Genomic DNA, 16,929 nt, shown 5'->3' with positions numbered 1-16,929 from the left:
TTGTTTTGACATCCCTCGAAATGAAAAGAAATTAAAAGAAGGTTTAATGATGACTGAAAATAGTGAAGAGCAAAGGGCTGAAAGAAGCAGGAGTGATTTCCTATGAAGAGAAGAAAGGAGACAGCCTTTTTTGCCAAAATCTACCATACACACAGCCAAAAGAAGCACTAAGGTTCTTTCTGCCTTGGAGCAAGTGGGGAAAGATAGAGATCAGTTATGAAGAAATCATCCAGAGGTTACAAGCTGAGTTCCAGCTTTCGATGAAACAAGAACTGGAATGGAGGAAAACCATGACATCATAAATGTGCTCTGGAAACCCTATGCAGACGTCAATGAAATAAAGACTGATGTCATAGACGGTGATCATATCCACTGCCAACTTCAGCTAGTGTTAGTACATATTGATTTACCAATCCCACCTTCATTGGAAGAGCTGCATCTGCCCTCAATCCCAAAACCCTGCAAATTCTGTAAAAAGAAGCTGAGCTGCAATAAGAAAAAATGGTTTCAGCCACCCATTCAAAAGCTGATTTAAAAGAGAGATTGTTTAATCTAAGAGTAATTTATCCATGCTCTATTGCTCTTGAAAACAAAACCAAAACCACTTGCAGTTAAGATACATAGGAAGATAAACAAACAGCTAGATACAGTTAATTTGTTCCTGGTTACTAATTTAGCTGAGCTTCATATATTAAGTTCTAGATTCAGTGTCCATAGCAGTAAAATTCCAGTACATAGATCTGTTTAATAATATCATACATCAGCATAAGCCTTGCATTTGGTGTGCCCTCTGAAGATAAAACTAAGGAATTTGATTTTCAAGCAGCTCAGTAGCAGCCCATCAACATGAAATTAAGTTTCTCAAAGTTATTCTTTTTTAAAAAGTTATCCCTAAAAGTGGGAAGTTTCCCATTTGTATCACTGTATTTTTATTTGTTGCGATTGTGGATAGTTCTGCAAAAGAAAATGTAATCCAATTTAATATTCTATGGCATAAAGTATGCATTCGTCTAAAAGAAGACAAAAACACTCTATTACCTTTTGTTATACTGCAACCAATGTTGAAGGCAGAAAGATATAAAATATAAATGTAACATTTTTAAAAATAATTCTTTTCATCATACGACTTTCATGCAACCAGCAGAAAAAGCTACTTTAACTGAGCTTTCTCCTTCTTAGCATTTGATCTGAATTATCTTGATGAGAAAGGCAATCATATTTTGAAACATCTGTTTCAGAAAAATCAGAAGGATTTGCAGTTCTTGAAATACCTCTGGTAAGTGAAAATACACATCAACTTTCCATCAGCAAATGAAGTGTCTTAGAAGACGATGTGGGGTACTGACTGAAACATACAGAAATCAAACTGTAACATAGTTTTGCATTTTGCAAAAAGGTACGTTTGTATTTTAGTCACTCAAATCAAGTATAGATGTAACCGTAAATCTGTGAAATAAAAATGTAACACTAACACCCACAAGTAACTACAATAAATTCCAAAATTCTCCATTGTTTGCTATAATAAAACCATTGCTAATGGCAGTAAACAATTGTGTAGTCCTCCAGCACATAAAAAATGGATCACATGATCCTACAGTTTATGAGGCAAACCATATGCCTTGACAGATCTTTCTATTCTATAATACAGCACGGTTAATGCAATATAGTTCCTTTCAACCCAGTTATATCTTGCTATATGTCTCTGCAGGCATCCTTTTTTGGAAGATATAGATAGAGTAGAAAATGATAAACCTGTGAATAGGTTTGGAAAAACTCATTCCTTATTAGGAAAAATAAGCTGAAACAGAAGTGAGAGCAGGCGTCAAATTTACAGGCATCAAAACTGACAAAAGCAAGAGCACACAAGAGATGATCTGAATGTACAGAATGATTGACCAAGGGGGTAATACAGAGCTGGAACATAAGAAATCCTGGGTTGAACCTATGGTCCATTGGACCCTGTAATTTGCCTCCAACAGTGGCAACAGAAGAGATCTTTTGAAAATATTTGGGTGTGACTAAGTAAACATGTTCAAGGAGGAAAACAAAGAAAAGAAAAAAGCTAAAATAACCTCATATTCTAAACATCAGTGGGGACAAAAATCAGAAAATATTTTTTAGCTATTTTATATTTGAATAACTCAAGATATTGGCAGCTAAACGGTAAACATGATTGCAAAACTATTGTAAATAACCTATCTAGTTACAGCTGCAGTACTGCTATTCCTAGGCTGAGCTTTTCCAAACTCTATTCTGTGATCAGACACAAGTCACACCATATCTGTAATATGTCATCATTGAAAATAAGATCCAACTTTAGAAATCAGTCCAACAACTACATCTTTCAAGGTCAGTGGAAAATCTTATTCTGTTTCATTTGGTTTTCAACCCAAATAAGATAACTACTTGTGAAACTAAACCAGAGCAAATCCAAAATGATCAAAGTAGTGATGGAAGTGCGGTGATTAGTTCTTAGTTTAGAGGACTGAAAATATTAATGGTCTACTGCAGTGGGTTGACCCTGGTTGGACACCAAGTGCACACTGAAGCTGCTCTATCACTCCCCTCCTCAGCTGGACAGGGGAGAGAAAATATAACAAAAGGCTTATGGGTTGAGATAAGGAAAGGAAGATCATTCAGTAGTTACTGTCACGGGCAAAACAGACTCAACTTGGGGAAATTAGTTTAATTTGTTACCAGTCAAATCAGAGTAGGGTAATGAGAAATAAAACCAAATCTTAAAACACCTTCCCCCCACCCCAACTCCTTCTTCCTGGGCTTAACTTTACTCCCTATTTTCTCTGCCTCCTCCCCGCCAGCAGCGCAGGTGGACGGGGAATGGGGATTGCAGTCAGTTCATCACACGTTGTCTCTGCTGCTCTTTCCTGCTTGAGGGCAGGACTCCTCACACTCTTCCCCTGCTCCAGCGTGGGGTCCCTCCCATGGGAGGCAGTCCTCCACAAAATACTCCAATGTGAGTCCTTCTCACAGGCTGCAGTTCTTCATGAACTGCTCCAGCATGGGTCCCTTCCATGGGCTGCAGTCCTTCAGGCCCAGACTGCTCCAGCGTGGGTCCCCCACGGGGTCACAAGTCCTGCCAGCAAACCTGCTCCAGCGTGGGCTCCTCTCTCCACGGGGCCACAGGTCCTGCCAGGAGCCTGCTCCAGCGCGGGCTTCCCACAGGGTCACAGCCTCCTTCGGGCATCCCCCTGCTCCGGCGTGGGGTCCTCCCCGGGCTGCAGGTGGAGATCTGCTCCCCCGTGGACCTCCCTGGGCTGCAGGGGGACAGCCTGCCTCACCATGGTCTTCCCCACGGGCTGCAGGGGAATCTCTGCTCCGGCGCCTGGAGCACCTCCTCCCCCTCCTTCTGCACTGACCTGGGGGTCTGCAGGGCTGGTGCTCTCACATGTTCTCACTCCTCTCTCCGGCTGTAATTGCTGGTGGGCAGGTTTTTTCCCCTTCTTAAATCTGTTCTCCCAGAGGCACTACCACTGTCACTGATGGGCTCGGCCTTGGCCAGCGGCGGGTACATCTTGGAGCCAGCTGACATTGGCTCTGTCGGACACAGGGGAAGCTTCTAGCAGCTTCTCACAGAAGCGACCCACGTAGCCCCCCCCCACCTGCTACCAAAACCATACCACGCAAACCCAATACATCTACATTATGAAAAAAATTTCTTGCTTGTCTTTCTCTAAGCTTCTCTCTAACAACTCACAGTCACACATGACCACACATACAACTATAATCATGGCTTTGTTCTGAAGGGAGCACATTATCAGGGTATTGTAATAAGTGTATAATGATCTTTCATGAAATGGGAGTAAGCATAATTTCACATGAAGAATCACATTCAGGGGAGCAGTTACTGTGTCAGTGATTACTTTTTCTTTAGAAATGAGCATTTTATGTCATTTAATGTGATGGACAATAGATATGGGTCATACACCAGAAGACAAAAATATGTTCTGAATGCCTATTTAAAAGTGAGTAAAAGGTTTATGCTTGGCAAGATGAAAAACTCTGTTGACTGTTAAAGCACTGAGAACCAACATCCCTTTTTTCCTCATTCAACAGTGTATCTGATAAGCCTGCATGTTTCCAAATTCAAACTTAACTTTCCTTTTTCATAAAAAATATATACCATTTAATTAAACATATTTGAGCTTGCTAATCACTTTTGTACACTGGTTAACACAATAAATATTTCATAAGGATTTACTTCAACCTTTATACTTAGAGTTGTATAAATCTTAGATTTAGAAAAGTAAAGAAAACATACTTTACACTCCCCATGACTGAAAAGTCTCAGAGATTTCGGTGACAGAGAATTTCGTTTCTTCTAATTCTGATAAGAAGGACTGTCCTGTATGTATAACCTGTACTTTGGTATTATTTTCACAGAGGCACAGAATAGTTGCGAGGGACCTCTGGAGATCATCTATTCCAACTCCCCTGCTCAAAGCAGGGTCAGCTAGAGCAGGCTGCTTGGGGCTGTGTCCAGCTGGACTTTAACTGTCTCCAAGGATGGACACTCCACAGCATCTCTGGGAAACCTGTTCCAGCGTTCAATCACCCTCACAGGAAAAAAAAGGGGGGCTCATATTCAGACAGAACTTCCTGCGTTTCAGTTTGTGCCCTTTACATGTTGTTCTCTGACTAAACACCACTGGGAAGAGTCTATTAATGAGAATAACAAGTAAGAATTTTCTTAGTGGGAACAAGGAGATACAAAGTACGTTTAGTAGACAGAACTGATAAATGGAATCAGCCCAAGAACAGAGCTGGGCTTAACTAGTCTGCTTCACAGTCTATAAAGATTCTGCTTTGTCTAGCCCATGTAAGGTCACAGTTGTAGCCTTGTCTCTAATTCTGGGCACCATACATCAAGAAAGTCCCTATCAGCTGCAACAAAGCAAGAGGAAAAAAAGAATGATGAGAGGTCTATTAGCAAGCCCTCTCAGGAACAACTGAATGACCTAGGTTACTTGGCCTGAGGCAGAGAAGACTACAGGCAAAAAAGACAACTGCAAGATTATATTCATGATATACACAATGCATAAATACATAATTTTTTCCTAAAGAGAGTTGTTCTTCATGCCTGTGGCAGACAGAACTAGGGATAACACTTTTGCATTGCAGTGAGGAAGATTCAGATTAGCTATTAGAAGAAATGTATCTTTTGCAAAGGTAGTGGAGCACTGAATTAGATTGCTCTGGAAAGCATCGCTCTTCAAAACTGGAAACATACAGAAATATATATTAGGAGTGACATAAATATGGATCCCTGTTGAACATAGGATAAATGACCTCTCAAAATTCATGCAGTTCTATGAGCCCATAATATTAAAATTGCATAAACAGGCTCTTATTAATTATACATGCATTTAAATAAAGTTAATCTGTACTGATTTAAAAATGAATTAAGAAACATCAACTTATCTCTTGACAAAAATGAAATGAAATACACTGTTTAACCAAAGAAAGGAGTAAAATTAATATGGATCTATAAGAGTAAGAACCAAAACTTAATAAAATTCTAGAATTATAACTTATATCATGTTTTTCTTAAGAGCTGAACTAGTATTAAATTACTCCCTGAGGAACAGAATAATAACTGGAATCAGTTCTTTGTTACAGAATTAAAGAAACACTGCTGTGTTGCTGATGCTGACCCAGTATTTTGGGCTTCCTTAATCTATTTCTTCCTAGATCTATGATTTATGACATCTGAGGACTGACCTTTAAATTTTTGCCCTAACAAGCAGGTTTATTTGCACTCCTTTGTAATAAAAAATAAAGGCCTCCAGGCCAGTAAGTATTAACTTCTTTAAGCATACCACATTGTCTCACATATAACCTCCTAGAATTTGAGAGAAACAACACTATTTGAGGTCTAACTGGTTTCTAATCTTCTAAAACAAATCTAATTTATACTGTCTAATGTAACTTATTTTGCTACCTAACAGCTATTTCTAAAGGCAGCAGAAAACTACCCTTCTAAATCAATCTGGCTTCTGAAATGCAATACAGCAAAGAAAACCACAGAATTTTTTTTTTCTAACATGACTATGAAATAAGCATTTCTATTAATCTTATGTTTGTCAAACACCACACATATCAATTGTCTTGCTACTTCCAAAGCATAAATGTCAAATTTTCTCTTGTTATCTCCTAATAAATGTGACATTAAAGTTAATGAAAGCATTTATTTAGACAAATTTTAATATAGATGCTTGGCTTCTTCAAGACAGGTATTATATACATTGGGTCTGCGGTATGGTGGCTTGAAATCCATGTGGATACAAATACAAATACATATACATGTGGACTTATACTAGGAGAGAATATGACACTTTACTTTCTCTTTAGAGATACCAAATTGTGTTAATGTCACATCAGAAGTTGAAGACAGTCATTTGATTAGATTCCTAAAAGGAATTGGCAAGGTAAAATGACTTTACTTTCAGACTCCCACAAGTTCAAACAAACATGTAATACATGTTTATTCCAGCAGAACCTTTGAAAAAGAAATTGTTGGTCTCATCACTCAAAAAGTGCATTCCTGAAAAGTTTAAAGTTACTTAATAAAATATTAGAGAGTTTAAGGAAAAAAAAGAGGCTCATCCAATGACTAATTAAAATGGAAGAGGCATTCATCTGACTCACTGGTTAGTCACAGTACTCTAAGCAGTAAAAATAGTGTCTCATTAGTCTTTTAAACATTTATTCCTTGTTCTACATGAAATTGATACTTAATCATTTTCCTAGTGTACAGCAGGCACTTATTACACACGGAAAACTTGGAGAATGGAAAGTTTATAAAATCTCTGTCAATCTCTCCTACATGTTAGGAATGATTCATTATAATGGGCCATGAGCGGCAGGGTGACTCTGAATGGAAGCCTGTAATTAACTTTACTTCATGTTTTATTGATAGCATTTGCTGTTTTCTGAGATCTGATCATACATCTTGAGCAATGTGCAAACCTATGGATCATGCTGTGCTTATATACCCTGGTATTGGGAGATATATGCAAAACTAAATAGATTAGATGGAAAATGTACCACATCCCTTGTGATCTGTATACACATTTAGACTCTCTCTTTTCTGCCACTTGTTTGATGTTGGATTTGTCTCAAAGCACACTTGACATTTAATATGAAACATGGAAGTCAAAGTTCTTTTTTACTGTCTTGGGCCAATATTTACTTATATCCGTCATGGTCATGCTGTTAGAGAATAGGAAAAAATGCACAGTCTCCCTTACAAACAAACATATCTGTACTTTGCAGTGCTATAGATCTTATGCTTCAGAGCAAATCTGGAGTTGCAGACAATTTGCAGTCACAAACTTGAGGAGAGATGAATGGGTGTGGATGAGCCGTCTGTTAGCCTGGAAGCAAGTCACCCACAAACTGGGAAAAATATGTGGGGTTTTTGTAATATGGGTAATTTGGCAAAGCTAAAAACAAATTTACAAAATCCTTAAAAGACTGTGGATTATTAAGGAACAGATGGCGTGAAAGGCATTTGAAATCCCTCCTGTAAACTGTGTTCTACTTCATATAAACAATATAAGCAGAAGCTCACAGACCAGGATCTTCCTCCAAACAGTTCTGACCCTAGTCTTCACATCTGGTATCACATTCCTGATCAATTACATTTTGAGTTTTGTTTTCAGAAGGAAACAGTGTCAGCGGGATTACCTATCAGGAGACCCCCTCCTCACATGATTTGGACAGTAGGAGATTAAAAAAGTGGCTTAAATCTCCTACTATCTGCAAAGAAATGTTATTCTGAAAATTTGTAAACTCTAGTTCTAGATGTGGCTATTTTTTCCAATTGAAAGAATTTGCTACGATTTTTAAAAATAATTTTAAATTACCATAATAGTTTTTGCTGTGAAGTTCTAATTCCCAGCTCTGCTCATTATTTCTACAACACATATCTACAACACTTAATGAGATCAACTTTAGAATCACAGGATTCATTGAAAAAATTGTATTTTTTTTTTCTTTTGTCTTTCTTTTCTGAGCTCCTATGGTACATCCACTTCATGTTTCTAAACTTCAATAGCTTCCTTAACTATAAAGCCTCAGTCTGAGGAGGTCCCTCTAGTGTGATGAATACAGCAAATATTAATGGGGAAAAAAACCAAACACAATACAATCACATAATTAAAACTGCATTATAGACAAGAAAGAGAGAAATTAGAAATGCAGAAGCACAATTTCTGAATTTCCTAACTATTGAGTATCCAAGTTAGCAAACCTAATGTTATTTCTTCAACACTATTTTTCTGCCGGTGCACTTACTCAAATTCAGTCTTGACTAATGATGGAAGAAAAGGAAGCAAATTGACAGACAGCGCTGTGTCATGGACAAATATAAAATTCTGGCTATATGGAAGATCTTCTTAATTAAAACCAAACTGAGAAAATAAGTAATGGGTAATGGGAAGCCTTTTGTCAGAAACACAGATTATATTTTGGTTTCACTGACAAACCTGGAATACAAAAGTGTGGACTGAAACACAATTCTGTATACTGGCAGCCACAGGCATTCAAAAAAGCATGACTCGTTTTAAAAACTCATAGACTGGTTTAACAATTGTGAAGTTAACAGAAGATTTTACATGTTTTCCCCTTGTCTTCTAGTTCTTCAGTTTTAATAGCACATTTAATTTGCATTTCCAAGCATTTTTCTGCCAATATGACAGGTAGATTCTCATATAAGCTCTTGATTCCATGAGTTAAGGGTTTGTGACAATGAGCTGGAAATTATGAGCCTTGCAATGAAATCCCAAGATGGAAAGCATTGCTGCAGTCTCATACTGGCTCCAAATAATTTTTCTTGATGTAGTACAATCATTAGGGAATTTTTGCTCTACTCTTTTCAATAAACCGTTCCCTAGTTTGACAATCTAAGCTGTTTACAGTGATTTTTAGTAGCTATCTATCAATAGCTCATCTTTTCAAGCAATTTAAAAGTCACATAGGCATATATGTCACTCAACTTGTATTACAATCATCTAGTGTGAGTTATAAAGCACTGAAATTTTCCTATGAGACAAAACATCTAATATAATAAAGGCCTAATCTAGTTTGACTAAACTTTCAACTTCATGCAATGACTCATTAAGACATGGTAAGAGTTAGTGTGTAGCCTGGAGGAGTAGAGCCCAGGTTTGTAAACCAAGAAACTGCATCCAAAATTCTGCCTATACCCTAACTTTGACCTGTATCTTTAAAATTACTTCAAAAAACAGCAACAACAAAAACCCAAACCACAAAACTTAGTATATACATATCTATTTATTTTTAAATATTTTTATATTTAAGGAGAGTTACAGCTAATGAGTAAGCACTTTCCTCACATAAGCAATGTTAAACCAGATGCTAACACATAACTAACTCTCATCTGCTTAAGCAGGTCTTAGGATTCCAAAACCCCTGAAGATGTTTTACATAAAGATGATAAAATAGGACTTTTTCCTGTAAGGTTCTACTCCTGGTATCTTTTTCTCACATGAAGAAAAATGCTTATTTTTTTTAGCCAAATGTCAAGAGAACAGAGATGTGGCTCACTCTGGTCTGTAGTTGGGAGTCAGAAAAATGCTAGTAGGTTACTTTTCAGTAAAAATTTAGAATGCTGCTTTTATAAAATTATCTTAGCTGCAAACAACAAGAAAAAGGTTATCCAAATTGGTTTCTGTGAAAAAAATTGTAGAACAAAATGAGTTTCCATTTGGCCAATGAGGATTTTTCAAATGTTTCAAATCAGTCCAGCTCCTGAACTCTTCAAAAACAAGCTATGATTTTTATACACACACACACACACACACATCTTTTGAGTTGTGTTTCATTGTAAAAACTGAATATATCAGGGAAAACAGTTACTTGAATTGGTCTCTCATGTGTATTCATTAAAATGCAAATAACCTTTCAAAATATACTTCTTTACACAACTTTTTCAAACTTGTGATAACCTTTCAGGAATGCTTTGAAAGCAGTCAGTCTTGCAGCTTTTTCTATCCCTTCTCCAACCCATAGCATTTTTCTGTTCTATATAGAAGAAATGAAGAAGATGCTATCATCCATTCCAGTGCTACTCAGTTGATGCATTTGCCAATTAGTGTATGAAACATCCTCTGAGAGCAATATTTAATTACTGCAGATATTTAGATGATATCATGAGATGCCAGTCAAGGCTCAAATATTTTTAAAATTACCTAGGTAACATTTTTTTTTCTTAATTATTAGCCCACTCCCTCTGAAAAGCAAGGTCTCTAAATTAAAGAAATGTGGTGGCTGAAATGTTATTTTTTGCCATCATCAGCGAAAAGATTTTCCTCTATGAGGTTGTGTCAAATAAAAAGCTTAGTAGGCCACTAATGGCCATGACCTGTGGCAGCCTTGCTGTACTGTGTAACTGAATTATTTCCTTTTCTAAATCTCCAAGCGTGCCACTGAGAATGCTAGGTCAGCATATATAGTAAACAAATCACCAATCACCCAACAACTACTGTTGTTGTCTGCCTCCAGAATGAAAGATCTCTTCCCTAGCTTGAACTTTTGGACCTTGAATTTGACCTTGTCTGAGCTTTTGTTATGTTAACAAATGATTTTGATGGTAAAACTGTGAATCTACATATAGAACTGGTGAGGGAAACACATCAATAAGAAATTACTTAAGTAAGTCAGGTTGCTTGACCCTAGCATGCAAGCTCTCTAAATTTATTTCCTTCTCACCCTTCTGTATTGTCACTGCAGCTTTAATTTCTCCCTTCTCCTCCACGAATCCATTTATACTGATCGCATCAGTGCTCTTGGCAATTTATTCCATATTTCTAGTATTCTTTGCATGAAATTGCTCTGCTGGAATTCCTGTTTACTTCTAATTTCAGTTTGTTTCCACTGTTTTTTCAAACAGCAGGTTACAGTTAATTAAAATAAATCTGAAAACAGATACATTTAGTATAGGAAATGTTTGTAAATTGATACTTTTTTTTCTTTAGCAATGTTTTGAAACTCTATGTTATTAATAAATTTTCAAAAATAATTACTTGAAATCTCATATTCAGGTAATTACAAAAATAAAATGAACATCTGTTATTACAAATGCATAATGCCAAGTCATAATGTGCAGGTTAGGGGTTAACACAAGCAAATTGGACATGGTACATAAACACAAAATAAATTATTGTATGGTAATGTAATTACATTCCAACCATTATGTTAATTATAATTTATATCAATTCAATAATTAAAGAAAACAAGCTCTTCCTTTGGTTTCCTATTCAGATTCCTCTGCATACTAAATTATTCTATGTCAGCTAGAGTGGCACTGGACCATGAATCTGACAGCAGTGCATGGTGACATTATTTTTAATATGTAAGAGAAAGCTTAGTCTATATGCTAGATTTGAAAGAAATGTTTTGTTAATTAAATTGGGTCAAAAGTAAACAAGATAGAGTTAAACAGGGCATAGAAAATCCACTTGTTAGCTGTCCAAAGAATTAAATTAAACATTTATTACCTTACAGATACTGACCTAAAGTGTTACTTTAAAATGTCTTTATTGCAAAATTAAATTAGAATGGGATAAATTCCCTAAGGACAATCCTAGCAAAAAAACAGAAAATCCAATTGTGTAAATATATGGCTGCAAAGAACTTCGTCCTGGTTTCAGCTGGGATAGAGTTAATTTTCTTCCTAGTAGCTGGTATAGTGTTATGGTTGGGATTTCGTATGAGAAGAATGTTGATAACACACTGATGTTTTCAGTTGTTACTAAGTAGTGTTTAGTCGAAAGTCAAGGATTTTTCAGCTTCTCATGCCCAGCCAGCAAGCAGGCTGGAGGGGCACAAGGAGTTGGGAAGGGACACAGCCAGGGCAGCTGACCCAAACTGGCCAAAGGGGTATTCCATACCATGGGACGTCATGCCCAGTATATAAACTGGAGGGGAGTTGGCCTGGGGAGTGGATTGGTGCTTAGGAACTAACTGGGTGTCGGTTGGCAAGTGGTGGGCAATTGCATTGTGCATCACTTGTTTTTTATATTCCAATTCTTTTATTATTATGATGATGTTTATTATTGTCATTTTATTATTGCTATTTTATTATTGCTATTATTATAATTATTATTTTCTTCCTTTCTGTTCTATTAAACTGCTCTTACCTCAACCCACGAGTTTTACTTTTTTTTTTTTTTCCCGATTCTCTCCCCCATCCCACTGGGTGGGGGAGAAGTGAGTGAGCGGCTGCGTTGTGCTTAGTTGCTGGCTGCGGTTAAACCACAACAAACTTTTAGAGACATTTTATGCATTTTCTTTCAGTAAAATACAATCTTATCTATATCTCCTATATACAGAGAAAGATTTTTAAGAACAGTTTGGATACTGACATAAATGCAAACAAACTTTGCAATGTGCTGATAGTGAGTATGAAGATGTTTTACCAGGACATCACCTGACTAGTCGTCTTTACCCTCACAGTTAGAAGGTTAATATTAATATGTAACCTATCTTCATTCTGCAGATTATGTCAATTACCCTTTGTTTTCTGTAAGAAGAATAGAAGCATTGTCAAGGTCCTCATTATAATCCTCTTTTCACTAGGATGATAAAGAGATAAGAGAGGCAAAATTTGTATGGAGAGGTAATCTCTTTTTAGACTGATATAGTGGGAAAAAAAACCAACTTTGGGGCACAATGTTTCTTCGTCAGGTCTGAGGAGAAGCAGAAATATCTAGACCTAGTAGAGAACAGACAGACATGTTCTTGTTGCTTCCTTCAGAGATTTTTACTTTAGAACTTTCTTTAAATGTGGTAGCAAAACTTTATGGAGTACTTTGATCCAGTCACATCAATACTGAGGAAAGCTGAATAAACAGGAATTATCTCCCATATCTTTGCATTTGTCTCCATTATTAGCATGTTCTGACTCAGGTTTTGCAACAGCAGTACATCAGGAACTTACACTTTTATATTTCAATATTTCTCTCTGTAGCGTTTTCACCTACTGAGATACTCACAATTTCACTTCCAATTTCTTATCTGCAGCTCTGAACTATCTTCACTGTTATATTTTCCAAATAACCTAAGTCACTCAGAGTTGTGATTTTATTCTTCAACATGCTTTCAGGTTCTTCCAGCTTCCTAAGAGCCACAGATTTTATAAGTGTACAGGAAGGCATGCTGTACCTTTTATAGCTGTAATTAAAAATGTTGACCAGAATGAAATCAACAACATGGACCTACCTGATATATCCTGTCCAATCACTATAACTATATAGATTGGGCTTTTTCAATCATATATTTTATGGTCATTTCATGTCTATTTGCAATTCCTAACAAGAAGATCTTGTAAGTAGTCCGTTCATTTTCCAGAACGTTCATTCATTTGTTTGTTTGTTTCCCCAGTGTTTTCCACTAAATCATGAGAACAGTGTTTAGTAATCTATGAAATGTTTTCTTGGATGTTAAAGGTCCATAGAGCAAAAAATTGGTCCATCACTGATCTAAGCCACTGGTGGCCAATGTGGGATTCATATATAAGATGCATTCTGATATAGATCTTCTCAGAGTCCTTTCCCATGAATACCTCCATTAAGGGACACAGACAAATGACCCTGGCCTGAGGTTAAGCAAACTGAACAGATCAGGAGAAACCACTGGACGTGACATAAGTAGTTGCTGAATATAACAAATGACAAAGTGAGAAGCTGGCAAAAGTTGCAGATAGAGCCACGAGGCATCTAATTACACAGATGTTTAAGATGGGGAGAGGGCATTACTGGGGACATTTCAGGGTGTGGAGTCTTGCAAGGCCAGAATTACCTAGGTAGCCTGACTGTTGAGGAAACTCACAACATATTCCTGTGGTACATGGCTGCAAATAAACTAGAGCTTCTGCTGACAAAATAAAAGGACTTGTGCCTCAGCAATGTCATCAGTTCCAGTCATCTGTGTATCACAGTAATCGGTGGAGGTACAGAGGGCTGTATGACAGTACTCATTTTGCTGTAGACAAATGGTCATTTAAGAGCAGGACTGAGAATGTATGGATCAAGCTGTGGCAAAGCTGAATACAGCGTCAAAATTGAACTGAAGCGCTTAGGGGGGTTGTCCTTGCTAAAAATCTGACAAAGTTTACCTCCAATGGCTCCAGCAGTACTTTCTCTATGTGGTTTGAACACCCTATGCAGGTTGAGCAAGACACGTTCTAGCATGGACGTGCTATCTAGACAGTAATGACACGAGTGCAGTGTGGGAAAGTGATGTTCTGGTTCCAGCACTCCTCAGACAGTGTTAATGGAACTGGAGCACATGGCGGACAAACACCTGAGCTCATTTTCTATGCATGATGCTCTTCACATTGATTGTATTCCAATATTCCAAGGATACATATTAAGGGATTTTTCAATTTTACGGCAAAACTCTACAGCAGTATGGAACGTTATGCTACTTACCTGCCTGCTACAGCAGGCTATACAAATAAGTGAAGGAACGCTCTTGAATTTAATCTTATTTTAAATATTCATAAGCTATTTGACTTAATTATTTAGACTGCAACAAGCATAAAAATGTTAAATTTCACAAGTACTCTACATTTATATTGTATATAGATAACTAACTTGTAGACTGCAGCTGGTTTGGAGGGGGGGGTTTGTTTGTCATTTTTTTACCAGGGGAAAAATCTGGAGTAAGGAAGATGTACCCTTGGTGGAAGAGGATCAGGTTAGGGAATATTTAAGCAAACTGGACACACGTAAGTTCATGGGCTGTGATGGGATGCACCCATGAGAGCTAAGGCAGCTGGCAAATGTCACTGCAAGGCCACTCCTGATAATCTTTGATCGATCATGGCAACTGGGAGAAGTGCCTGAAGACTGGAGAAAAGCAAATGTTACTCCTATCTTCAAGAAGGGAACTACAGGCCAGTCAGCCTCACCTTGATCCTTGAAGGTGATGGAGCAGCTAATCCTGGAAACCATTTCCAGGCACACGAAAGACAAAAAAGTCAGCAGAAGTAGTCAGCATAGCCTCATCAAAGGGAAGTCATGCTTGACCAACTTGATAAACTTTTACAATGAAATGACTGGCCTGGTAGATAAGGGGAGAGCAGTGGATATCGTCTACCTGGATTTCAGTAAGGCCTTTGACACTGTCTCCCATAAGATCCTCATAGACAAGCTGTTGATGTATACACTGGATGAGGAGACTGTGGGGTGGATTGGAAACTGGCTAAATGGCTGGGACCAGAGGGTGGTGTTCAGTGAAACAAAGTCTACTTGGAGGCCAGTAATGGTGTACTTGGAGGCCTTGGTGTACTCCAGGGGTCAATATTGGGTCTGATCCTGTTTATATAAATTCTATACAAATCATTCTTTAGTAACTCAAATCTATGCCCTGCAGCAATAAAATACTGAAATTATATTTACAACATTTGGTGAGTAGTTTTAAGAACTTTCCCAAATAATTTTTAACACCTTTGTAAGAAAGATGACATTCTGTTTGCCTAAGTCACTGAGGTATTTCTCTATACACCGCAACATCTTTTCTATCAAATGAAGGATATAACTCAGCCATCAACAAGACTTTAATCTGATTCAATCACTAAAGACTCCAAAAAGATTCAAAATTCTTGATGTTATTTAGATATCGAATACCTCACACTGTAAAACATCTACATAAAGTAGGTGTCTTTGTGTTGCTCCTTTCCTGAATTTGTGTCACTGAGTACCTGCCACTATTTGCATTTTCTTTGAAACTTTTTTCTTCCTCAGAATCTCAGGTGTCTTGACAGTCTCTACATTTTCATTTTCCTGAATTATTTGCACCAATAATAAGGATATTCATTCATTTGCCTCGCAAATATCTGTAGCCCTATTTTCATTCTACTGATCTATCCTGGTATACTACTTGTCCTTTGCTGATAGTCCAGAAGAACTCTGGTCTTCCATACATCGTCTATTATATGCCAGTCCTATATCTGACTTGGATATCCTACTGCGTCTTAGACAGTACAAGTTGCCTATATTTAGCCCACTGATTCAAGCCCAAAGCATAACTTCCTTTCTTTTGCTGAATTATTTCATTACAAAACCTTGGGCAGACTGGACCCTATGTTTAAGATTCAATGGCCAAAAGAACCTTAGTGTTTCTCTCTGAGGATGTCTCATCACCGATTTCTGTTCTATTTTCAAGATATTTCCCACGCAGAATGCAAGCTGGCCTCCAGGAAATTAAGCCTCTTTATCAATAACTTTGCATCACAATTCAGGATTGCACTTCAACAAAAGCAGTTGAAAGAAGTGGCATTCAATTTCCTCATTTAAGAATGTATTTTTTTAGTTTGCTCAGCTGAATGAAATTGTAATACAAGTCCTTGTCTGACAAGATAACACATACTACTTTGTAGTTCCATTATGACCTCATTATTTTCTTCTTGTCTGTTAGTACCGAAAATCTAGGACAAATGTCATCAATCTTCTGCATGATCTTTTGTAAAACATTCACCACTTTTTGACGACATGAAGAATGTTGATATTGTCTGGACTTATATAAAACATTTTTCAAATTAAGGCATGTAGAATATACGAAAACATCTTAACCCTCTCATATTTCAGTTTGTACAAGAAGGCTGTAAATAGGTGAATTAAAGTATGTTGTCACTGTCAATAATGAAGCCATTAGAAAAATCAAACCAAGTGGAACAAGAGAAACTGTTTCCCAGACTATGGCACAGGACTTAAGATGTCATTCCTGAGATGCCTCAGAACTACTAATATTAAAGGAAGTCATGTTTCAGTTTATGTTGTAGAAAATGAAAAAGAAAACTGAGTAATACAAGGAAAGACAATTCAGCACTTGCTATGATATGTTTCTTTTTGGAACTGACTATTCTTTATTTCATTTCAACAC

The 16,929-nt window shown here is 37.2% G+C and overlaps 1 pseudogene; it reads left to right on the top strand.

Annotated features, from left to right (window-relative positions):
* The window catches only part of LOC115334097, a 62,438-nt pseudogene extending 48,069 nt beyond the window's left edge, over nucleotides 1-14,369 (top strand).
* Nucleotides 14,370-16,929: the final 2,560 nt, after the last annotated feature.

The sequence above is a fragment of the Aquila chrysaetos genome, chromosome 2, assembly GCF_900496995.4.
Source record: "Aquila chrysaetos chrysaetos chromosome 2, bAquChr1.4, whole genome shotgun sequence".
In the NCBI taxonomy this organism is placed as follows: domain Eukaryota; kingdom Metazoa; phylum Chordata; class Aves; order Accipitriformes; family Accipitridae; genus Aquila; species Aquila chrysaetos.
This window is presented reverse-complemented; position numbering and strand designations above follow the sequence as displayed.